Genomic DNA, 12,407 nt, shown 5'->3' with positions numbered 1-12,407 from the left:
ACAATTTCAAGAAGTCAAGCATAACCATTGATTCAACAATGGTTTAAGTTACTATGATGAGGGGTTTGGTAACAACATATTTTACTTTATGTTAACTGTTTTGTTAAGCGCTTTGTTACAGCTGCCGCTGTTGTGAAAGCGCTATATAAATCAGCATGTATTGTATTGTAAGAAAATGCTTTGAATATATCTCTTGTTTATTACATATGAGAATGTAATCATTTTGGTAGACATTTTTGAAAGGATCACAGAAGTTGACATATATAAGCTGCTTTTGTAGACCACATAAAATGATGTGGAGGGCTAGATCTGTCCCCCGGGTCTTGAGTTTGACATCTGTGGACTAGAAAAAGCACAGCTCAAAAAAAAATCTTACTGGGGGACTTTAATGCTCACATGGGCAATGACAGTGATACTCGGTGTGAAATTTCGGCCTGTTTGACTTGGGAGGAAACTGCTCAGAGTAGTTATTCGTTACCAGACTTCTCTGCTCATCACAGTTTGTCCATAATGAACACCATGTTCAAACATAAGAATGTCCATATCTGGACTTGGCACTAAAACACCATAGCCCAAGCCCTCATCCATCAGACAGAACTTCTCCCCCACGCTGGACGAGTGCACTGGCGTTTTGTGCGGACTGGTAACCCAGAGGATGTTCCAGACGACATTGGTAAGGGGAGAAGTTAGTCAGGAAAAAAAATATGTGCAAGAGTGTGCTTGCAGCCCTGTGGAATTCCTAGTGTGGTCATCGATGTGTTGGACAGGCTTCAGGAGGTCAGTGATCCACAGCGAGTGACACCCAAGCAGCCACGTGTCGGCCTTGAGTCTGAGAAGCCATCTCACAGGACAGGACAAGGCGAATAGATAATGAGTGGATAAATGCCACTTAAATGGCAACAACTGTAAGGCCCATTTAGCTGCACTTGCGTGTAACAGGGTACAAAAGGCACTCATTAGAATGAAATGAAACTGTAATTGCATTATACTGACATGAAACTCCACAAGGCATAGATGAAAGGAAAAGGTTTGCTGTCGTGTTATCAGACGAAAAAGATCATTTCTCTCTATGAAGTGGAATCTCAAAATTCAAAGGCCCTAAAGCAGTGCCTCCCTTAGGCCTTTATTTTACATGATAAAAGTCGGACGGTAGTCCATGAAACAAAAGTGTCATAAAAGGTACATATAGGACACTCGGTGTGTTATTTTTCTGCTGTAGTAAGAGGAACATGTGAGTCACAAAACTGTACAACACAGCATGGATTAAATTCTCTAACACTTCACTGACCGCATCTGCAACTTCACTGAGCAATCAAGTGTTGCTTATCAAAAACTCAAACTGCTAACTAACGCTGTTTTGTGAGTTCACGTATGAGTGCTTTTAGGTGCAGGGTCTCAATTGGTCTGAAAAGCCCATTTGACAAAATAACCCAAAAAGTCCATATCCTCTAATAAAACAACGGTAAACATGGTGCTTTTTATCAACAATAATGCTGACGAAGTCTGAATTCTCACGTAATGCAATGCATTCAAGTTTGCTTCCTGCATGGCATGAAGTACTGTTATTACTGAGCCAGGGGTCTCGTTGTGCAATACATTTTAGTGGGCACATTAAAGGCATCATTGTCCCATTATTTACAACTTCTTCTCTGAACAAGCTATCCATCTAAACTAAATGTGTGTGGGCATGTGTGTGAGTGTGTGAATGAATGCGTGTGTTTGTGTGCATGTGTATGTGTGTGTGTGTGTGTGTGTACGCGCGTGTGACGTGTGTACCGTACACTACCTGCCCATTGATCCCCGTACAATATGATTCAAATAGTATTAATGGCGGGGTAAACAATGAGGTTTTCTCTCTGGAGCTTGTGAAACAAAGTGAAAGGTTATTATAAAGTCAGACTTGTGGAGAGGAAATATAAAAGGTAAAAACAAAGTGCCGCAAGTGCCCTTGTAATTTATTTATTTTATCTTCACACACACACACACACAGTAACAATTTCAAAATTGCTTTATAGTATTCTGCTATTATTCTTTATGCTCAATTATATAATTGCTCCTTCAAGTGCCATTCTGAGGAGCAGAGTCATGACTTTCGAGGATTTCATCAAGTTAATGCTGCTTGACATTGGATCTGCTTTAAATGCATATGGAAGCTTCATAAGGGTCATATCTCGGACAATGATTTGGATATGGTCCGTTAAATGCGTGTAGAGAGCATTTTATATCCCTGTTGATATTAGCTTCATCAGACCCTATGCACTGACAAAAATGGTTTGTTGAGTGTCTGGAACATCTGAACTTCAGTTAATTTATCAAAGCCACTTTAAATGATGGCAGGTGTGTGAGGACTTCCCCTCTCGCATAAGTTTGAATGTTATTGATGAATTCTGAACAGAGCTATATCGTCGTTTATAAGAGGGTGTGCACACTCAAAAGGCTTTTTTAAAACATCAATTTACTTATAAAGATTATCCAACACATCAAAAAGTTTGGTAGAAAACGTTTGGAAAAGATTTACTTGGTGTCATAAAGCGTGGTATTTTAACAGTGGTTTGTCGACTTTATATCCACTGTAATCGGTCCACTCGCATCATTACGTAGTCTTCGCGAGTCTATTCACGTACGCAATGAGAAGATGTGACTGCAGAGTAGTATTATTTTCTGCTCAGAGAAGCAGCAAGGAAGTCACCAGAGAAATGCTGTGCAATAAATGCATAAAAATCCAACATATTGTGGCACTGATGTGTTGCTGTTCCAGACTATTGGATTACAATGTCATAGCTGTATCACTCACGGAATCATGCGTCTAAGATGTGGCGATATGTAAAGTTTGATTACTCACCATGATTGTATTTCATTACAATCTTTCACTTGATTGATATTTTTTATTAGGACACAAGGAGAACAATTGCGGTCCTTTCCAAGATCCCAATCAGGCTCTAACCTGCTCCTGTCACTGGTGTTCACTGCGGTCCAAACACAAACTAATGAAGCCATAAATCCAGTCCAAATCTGTTTAGATCCGAAAAGTACATTTGTCAGTGTAGAACATCTCCCATCGTGGTGGCTTACTAAATGCCATGTTCATTAAGGTGACTGCAATATTTGATAGGTTTCTTTCTAACAGCATTGCGTTGGATTAATTTAGAGAGCAGAAAAATAATTCTGTGACCTGACAATGTGCTGTGATGAGTCAGCTTGTTGACTTCACATACAGGCATGGACTGTTGCAAAAAATGGGCCGTAATATTTTGACAAAGAAAAAATATGTCAGTAGGTCCAAACATTTAGGCATACACAGATACAGTATATAAAGGCACACATTAAATCCACAGCACACAAATACATGTTGGAATTTGCACATAACCAGTCAAGTGTGCTCCTTATCCTCTTTGTAACTGTGAAGTCATTGCTTCTCATATTATCTACAGTCATGTTTTCAGACATCTAGAACCTTGCTCAACACAATACAAGCAGGATAAGTAAAAAGCAAGGTCTTGCTTCATTCAAACCATATCTAAAAAGCACAATGATACAAATCTCTCTTAATTCCTCCCAATTTAAACACCACTTTTTAGTTTAGGTTTGCATTATGAACGAGTTGAGCAAGATTTTGCTGATGTATTCATTTGATTGAATTAAACCGAAACTGTATGGTGAACAATGACTTGTCATTCATGCACATTGCTTGTTGGATGTGGAGGCAGTTAAGTTGATTAACATTGATGAGAAGACTCAAGTCATGACTCTTTAAACAGTCTATGTTAGAAAAGGCCCTTGAATGTGTCCTCCGTCCTAATATGCCTAAAATGTTTTGTATTTAGCAGAGATTTGGCAACCCACTAGATCATGGTACATGCAAATACTTCACTCTCATCTCAAATCTCAAATCAACAATGAAAATCAGCATGTAAAAAACATATCCGGTCTAAACTGATGTACCATACATGCTAAAATTGAATGATGACAACATAAGCACCACTCAACTTGACAACCCCCTCTAGGTTGGCTGATCGAAAAATAATCCCATGTGGATGCAAATAACAAACCGCAGATGCATTCTAAGTATTATTTTGTATGGCATAGAAAATATGTTATGAGAAAAAAATATTCCCAGTTCAAATTCTCTGGTTCGTGTTGTAAGCCTGTGTTTGGTTGTGTCATGTTTCGGTTTTGACCAACAGGTGGCACTGTAGAGCTCTCCCTGCAACTACACACCTGTTGGTCGTTATGTAATTATTGCTTTAAAAGGACTCCCGGCACGACCACTTGATGTCGGATCGTTGTTTGTTTGTTGCTGTCATTGTTTGTTTCTGTTGCTGTTTCTGGTTTTTGCTTGTTACTTTGGATTCGTTTTGTTTTCGTGACTTTGTTCTGGATTTAGTTTCTCTGTGTTTTAATGAAATTCGTCAAGTACACCCTGCTCTTCCTTCCTGCCTGCTTTTTGGGGTCCTCCACCACCACATAGCGTGACATGTTGCCTTTGTCTCACCTCTTTTAGGCCAGACCTTGGAAGGCTTAGTCATTGCAGTCCTTGCCAATATCACTCCTGAATAATGTCTTTTTTTCGACTGATAAGAGTCCTTGTGTTTGAAATTCACTGACGTTTTGCAACACCTTCATTCAGTTTTCACACCGAAGAGAATATATTTGAGGGGGCATGCAACAAAAACCTTGAGTTTCTGTCCTCTTATTGACGGATCACCTTCCAAGCTGCCCAAGATTCTGACGACATACACCTCATATTTCACGCCAAATCCATCCTAAAATCTAAAAAATGTAACCAATTTTGATTTGAATTAAATTTGAATGAAAAGCTGTGATTTTTGATAGAATTTTACGTCAGTTGAAGGCTGGGTTTGGGAGCCACAGTTTAATTCGTTCGTCAAACTTCTGGTTCAATCTTCACAAAACAGGTATTGTTGGAAAAGCAAGGAATCAAAACCCATAATCACCTCGAACACAGGTGTCAAAGTCAAGGCCCGGGGGCCAGATTTGGCCCGCCACATCATTTTATGTGGCCCGCGAAAGAAAATCATGCGTGTCAACTTGCATGATTCTTGCTAAAATCTGTACCGAAATGTGAAATTGTCGTGTAGTAAATGAAATTGCCATTTTGCAAAATTTTGTTACACTGTTTACACTCACTTCAACAATAAAGGAACAAACAAATAGCTGTCACAAGGAAGCGGTGACAGCTCCGATGAAGGCTAAAATGACAGTTTCAGCTGTCAGCCAGGTAAGAGTTGAAGACAAACTTCATCAAAAAAGACCATGGTCAGGAAAAAAAAAACTTTAAACCTAATTTAACAAATAGTTGACTTGAGTGATGTCAAAACTACTAATGCATAAATTGGTTGTGAACAATTAATGCAAAGAGCTGATTAAACATTTATTTGGTTTTACTGTCATAACAGCTCGCCGAGGGAAAACGTAACTGCAAAGTGGCCCGTGACAAAAATGAATTTGACACTTTTGACTTCAAAGTTTGGTGCATATTCAGCCCTTCCTGCTGGGGGATTTGACATGGAATGACCCTAAATTTTCAAGTGTACTTGCATGAATGGAGTTTGTTTTGAAAAAAAATCCTTCTGAAGAAACAGCAGGGATGGCATTGAAAGCACGTTACTATGGTAACAGTATTGATCCTGACAAACCATGTGTGGCACAGAGTAAAATGGTGTAAAATTAATTGTGACAATATGACACTGGTGGCTTTAGAAGGACGCTTGGAATAAGAGCAACATGACAAGTGCTGTTGTGCATGCCCGCGTTGATCAAATAAATGTGATGTCATCCGTCCAAAAAACAGCAATATGGTTGCCATGATTTAGTCATCCAAGATTATATTGTAACAGCCTGTGGTGCACTTACAAAGCAAACTCCACATTTTTAAGTGCCTTCTGCAGACAAACAGGCCGCCTGTGATAAAGAGAGAGAGATGTAATTTTACAAGGATTAAGTAATAAAGCAGTCTGGGAATTGTAATCATCTAATAGAGTTAAACGATTCAGAGCAGGAAAGTAATGAATGCATATTTCATACTTAAACCTTACACAGCATGGAAACTTCAAAGTGGTGCATGATTGATCTATTCGCTCAAGATCACCTTCCGGGAAGGTCTATTCATACATTTGTTTTTTTTTTCACACACGCATTTGTTTTTCAACTGATACAAAGGGCTTAACACTTTTCTTCAAAACGTGTGCACACAGGTTCACCTAAATGACACATGTTATGATAGTAGCTCCCCAGTTGGCAAAATGTGTGAAGACTTCCTATAACTACATGTTACTCAGCCTTTGCTAAATATGGAAATGCTCCAATGCTCCCTCAGCTCTTTAAAGACTCTGCAAACAGAAACACCGGCGTTCAAGCCACTGGATGTTTATTTCCACTGCTTAAAATTCATAACGATTTGGTGTCATTCGGTGTGTTTATGGTCCTTGGAAATGGCTGAGGATGTGATGTGATGGGATTTTGCGTCCTTCACGATGCTGTGCTCCACTCGGGCTGAATTCAACCGATTGCTCTACATCTATTTAACACAAATCAAGTGATTCATCGAGATCGAGTGATTCATTTTTGGATTACAGAGCAAGTATGTAAATAAGATGGCCAGTCCTAGTTTTCAGAATGAAACGACAAATAAAGGCGAAATAAGAGCACAATTCAGACTTTGTGTTTTGCAATATTTAAAAGAAAAACTATGACACCTTCTGGTTGGCTATTCACATGTTTTATGACAGACAGTAGAGTTAATATACCCGAGACCAGGCATGTCCAGCTCCGGGCCTGGAGGGCCAACCTCTTGCCTGTTTTCCAGCTTTCTCGGCTGCAACACACCTGATTCAGATGATCAGCTCATCAGCCAGCTGTGAAGCAGCATTAGAACAATCCTGATTATTTGAATCAGGTGTGTTGCTCCTGGAAGAGCTGCAAAACGGGCAGGACAGCAGCCTTTGAGGACCGACTTTGGACACCCTTGCCCTAGACTCACCACAATACTGATTTTTGCTCCCAGGCTTCCACAAACAGATGAAGTATACTTTATTTTCAGGCCACCGTGTTTTAGAAAAAAAAAGTTTGTCAGATTATTATTACTTTTTATTGTTGCAATAAATCAAGTGTGTTTTTTTGTCATAGTTCCAATTCACAACAGAACGTTTTCTCAAGGACTTGAAACCACTGAGCGGGTCATGAATCTCTCTCCTTATATATTAGAACAATGGGCACAATGGGCACAGGACAGCGTCAATATGCAAATGGTAAAGGGCCAACGTTTGATGGACGCGCTTTGAAAAGTCATGGCCATGAAGAAGATGAGCTCTAAATATCACATTGTATTTATTATTTTCAATATACATTGTAAATGACTAAGACTGCTTTGGCATAGAGTGCCTTCTTTCGACGTCATCGGTAGATGCAAAATGATTTACAGTCTGTTTTTATCTCACTTATTGAATGGTAAACTGGACATTTGTTTTTCAATCTAAGGAATGACAGCTTCGCTTGTTCTACATAATACATTGGCCACTCCTCTTCTATAATTGAGTTGCCTTCCAGATGTAATGAGTTTTTCAATATTCCTAACGACACTTCGCAACCAGGGAACCGTCACAGTGTCTCTCTGTTTCGCTTGTGCGGTAAGGAGGCGGATTTCAAACGACTGTAAATTACATTTTTGCAGCAGTCAGTGTGTTTGTGTGTCCCAGTTTTTGAATATGGAACGTATGACAAGAATCTGACAGTGATCACGTTTTTCAGACATGCATTTCAATAGGATTAGCCAAAACGTTCTTCTTAAAATCTCCAACACATTGAGATTGCTTCAAGAAATAAACACACAATTCCAAGTAATCAACAGCATTTAAGAATCAATTGCCCATGCTAAGAATTTACCAAAGTGTATTAAAAGTAGATTAAATATTAATGAAGCTTAACTGTTAGCGCCATGAATCAAAAAGTTTGACATGACACTTAAAGTGAGAGAGCAGCATCATAATTTACTGCTGAAGCAGCAGTTTCGACAGAGCCTTTTTGCTCAGAAATCAACTTTGAATTTAATTATTCTGTGATTACTATTCAGTAGCAGTCGTAATATACACTTTTTGATCTGCTCGCACACAACGGTCATTTACAGTGAACATGAACTTTTTTTTCTCATCAGTTATTAAACTCAACGTGTCTGCTATAATCGTATCCGTATATACTGTAGCTCATTTTATAGTCCAAGCTCTTGCTATTTTATGTTATTTTATGCTTTTTCATTGAGGGAATTGCAAGCGATGATTCTGAGCAAGATTAACCGTTGACAATTAACACACTCATCACGGACAGAGTGTTGTTTTGGATGAAATTATTTTCTCTTTTCACTCTCCATTTTTGGTGGGTTTACGGGGTCTCACTTAACTGTCAACTCATGCACCATACGCAGTCAATGTTTGTGTATCTGCCATTCGTAAATAATTTACACTTGATGGCTGCAAGGTGAGAAGGAAAGAGAAAAACAAGACATAATCACACTAAAATCACTGCCCTTCGCACAACCTGTTTTCCATAATTGAAACTCAAAGGTGTTTATATATATTTTTGAAATGTTTCCTCGGAGAGTTACACAACCAAAGGAGTTCAATGCCATCCCTCTTCTTTCGACCCTGTTTTTCAAAAAGAAATCATGTCAAGACTTAATGCCTATTCTCACGGGCGCGGTGTGCTGTAGGTCAGGGGTGCCCATTAGGTAGATCCTGATCTACCGGTAGATCTAAGACAGGTCCCAAGTAGATCCGAGGAGTGTCGAGGAGAAAAAAAACAATCAACCATTTTTGTCTTTGTACATGTTAGTAATATATTTTTTGTGTTAATACACACTGCACACTAATCATCTTATCGGTCTCATTTTCACACAAAAAAAATATTTAAAAAATAAAAGAAAGCAGGTGAATCTTAAATTTACGGTGGCGCGTGATTACGTCACCGGAAGTTGTTAGCGCTCAGCAGTTTGCAATTGCAGCTTGTGATCAGAGCTGTTGCGCTCCATCTTTTATCGTCATGATTCTCATTCAGAGATTTCTTCGTGTACAATTCACCGAGGGCACGAGCAAAGAATAGGAATCTTGGAGGGCCCAGGGAAGCACTTTAAAACAGTACGTGTGAGCTACGATAGTTAACAGACTGCAAAAGTGCGTCGCATGCCTCAGTTTCAGGCTGTTTCTCATCATGGCGTACGCGCGTGTGTGCGTGTGCGTGTGTGCGCGTGCCGGTAAGGGTAGATCCCGGGAGGTTAGTTGATCGAAAAGTAGATCTTCGGTCCAAAAAGTTTGGGCACCCCTGCTGTAGGTATTTCCTTGGCAAGACGTCACAACAAGTTCCAGTGGTGGTCTGCTGTTACACAACGAAGGGTAAGAGAATAATAAAATGCTGACTTTTTTTTTTTTTTTTTTCAAAAGATGGGCTAAACTTTTCAACGTTTGTGCTGACTGTTTGCCACTGCTATTGCTGTTATTCAATCCAAGTCATTGTACTGTACAGTTCTCAAATGAGTCAGCAGATTTTGATGAGATACAGTGCATCGAAAATACCATTGGAATTTCTGAACACACCTTGCAGGACAACGTTGGGACAAATTCCACCGACGTTAAACACGTATTTTCTAACGACAATGAATCCAAATGGAAAAACTATAATCCAATGACAACTTCACACAATGACAAGTTTAATACCTACATACAGTCTCAGAAGAATCAATAAAAATAGCTACTCCAGAAGCCCACTTGATAAGTGAAACACCATTTCACAGTTAATCTACCTCGCAAAGATTGGTATAGAGTCGTATATGTGTTCAGTGCTTTCCTCCATGTCACAATTATCATTCTGTTTCAAAAGCACTGATGCAAACCTGTGATGTGACGAATTCAATTGCATTATTGTACAAGAGCATCTACAAAATGCTTTTACATGAAACATTTCTCCTCTTCTAATAAACCTCCAACAAAATGGCCTCCTCCTTTCGATAAGTAAAGATTTCGTGAAAGAATTGAATGAAACATTAATGATCTGTCAAGAATGAAAAATGTCCACAGATCGATCTTATTATTTATTTTTTTTGTAGAAAAAGCTTGATGGATTGCTAAGGTTATTAAATAATGAATGAAGGCCACATAAAAACACGATGTACACAAATCACTTCATTAGGTTCACACAATGAGATCCAATGCAATATCTGTACTGTATTAAAAATTCTGCCTCTCCAAAGATAATAGCACAAAGTGTTGATACGTTGAGCTGTGCACAGCCAAGTTGACTTACCGGTGATGGGTCAGAAAAATACCTATTTACATTTTTGGTGGGCATTGATATTTTTCCAGTGTCAGATATGCGTGTTGGATGCAGGATTCAGTGGATGTGGTGCACTGATATGTATGTGAAGGAAACTCTTCATTCTTTCGGGTTGCCACTTCCTGAATGAGCGTATCCAAGCATTATTCATTCAGCTGGGCGACATTGGTAAGAGTTTGTTGTTGTTGTTGTTTTTTAAATACGGCAATGTTCAAATCAAATAGTGACGGACATCCGAGAGTAAACTGTGAAGAGCTGTCAATCCCAGCTGCTGAAATCAAATCTAAGCGTTGAGTCATCTTACGGAACAGAAGAAATACATTTGGAAACAGGACCGTTTGATGGCACAATCTAAATTAAATTGTGTTTTATTCCTCCCCAGTGTAAAGTAAAAATAGCGTAACAGAGCAATGGTCTCTGCCAAGTGTGATAACACTTATTAAAAGGTGTTTCTTTTTCAGTTGTCATGCCTCTGAGAAATTCAAGCAAGCTACCCGTGAATTTAATCCTAGTTATATTTATTCATCGAGCAATTCCATTGATAAAATTGAAGTGTTTCATTGTAATATGAAAATAATAAGAGACCGCATGGCCTCTGAGGGGGTGGGGGTGCATGTTGAAGGAAACTAATGAGTCAAAGTGATATCATGGAATGCAACTTAGAATGCTGGAAGCTTATTATTAGGTGATTATGTTCACCCCATTGAGTGTGCCACTGACTTACCAAAATGTCAGGGAGGAAATGAAGCGTGAAACTTAATGGGCAGCTTTTACAGGCCTGTGTTGTAGGGTTGAACAATATCATTTTTCGATGGAAATTGTGATTTGAGACAACACGATCGCATGATGACTAAAGCCACATTTCTTAGCTTAGTTTTGTTTCTTCAACACTTGAGGTACCATACCACTGTAACAAAAAACAAAAGGGAACAGCTACATCGGAAGTGGATGTGCTGGAAATTAATCAATAATGAATCAAAAAGTATATTTGTATTTTTTAATGTTAGCCATGTTATTTGAGTTGTCTGCACCATAATTTATGAGTTTGATCAGATGGATGCGATAAAAGGAGTCAACATTATGGAATTTTTTTTTTTGTTAATGAATTTGACTTGGCTAAGAAACTATAGTACCGTATATGTTTTTCAATTGTTGAATTTATTTCAATACATAAAACACGACTGGGCGGCATTGTGGTCGACTGGTTTGCATGTCGACCTCACAGTGCAGAGGTGCAGGATTGAATTCCAGCTTCGGTCTTCCTGTGTGGAGTTTGCACGTTATCCCCGTGCCTGCGTGGGTTTTCTCTGGGTACTCCAGTGTCCTCCCACATTCCAAAGACATGCATGGCAGGTTAACGGAACACTCTAAATTATCCCTAAGTGCAATTGTGAGTGTGAATGGTTGTTTGTATACGTGTGCCCTGCTATTGGCTGGCACCCAGTTCAGGGTGTATCGCGCCAACTGCACGAAGACAGCTGGGATGGGCTCCAGCACGCCGGTGACCCTCGAGAGGATAAGCGACTCAGAAAATGGATGCATGGATGGATAAAGTACAACTGACATGTTTATAGGACAATGCAACATTTGAATGAAATGAAGTAAAGAGACTAATATGTTTTTTTAAACAGTAAAAATGTCCAGTATGTGTGGATGGGAAGCAGGAAAGGAGGACAAGAGCATTCTCCAACAATAGTTTATTTTAAAAACTAAAAGCATGGAAATATCGAGATTGCTGCATTAAAAGCCCCAAAACAAGATTCAAAGTCACAAACACAAGGACAAGGAGTTGAGAATGTAACAATTAACTGGAACTGAGAGTGCAAACATACCAACCCCTCAACAACAGAACGCAGGAAACTAAGTACTGTACAGGCAAACTGACTGTGTTTATTGCATGCATCAAAATTACAAAGCTATGTATACTGTATCATTCGGCTGAAGGGTTAGTGTGAATGAGATGTATCACTTCTCTCACAGCTCTTGAATGCCTGCATCCGGTTTGCAACACAGAATATATTGTAGAATGTAAATTCAATCTCACTAGGACGGATAGTAATCAGTATAAT

This window comes from Hippocampus zosterae, chromosome 8 (genome assembly GCF_025434085.1).
Source record: "Hippocampus zosterae strain Florida chromosome 8, ASM2543408v3, whole genome shotgun sequence".
Taxonomy (NCBI): Eukaryota; Metazoa; Chordata; class Actinopteri; order Syngnathiformes; family Syngnathidae; genus Hippocampus; species Hippocampus zosterae.
The sequence above is the reverse complement of the archived record's forward strand: the minus strand, read 5'-3'. Positions refer to the sequence as shown.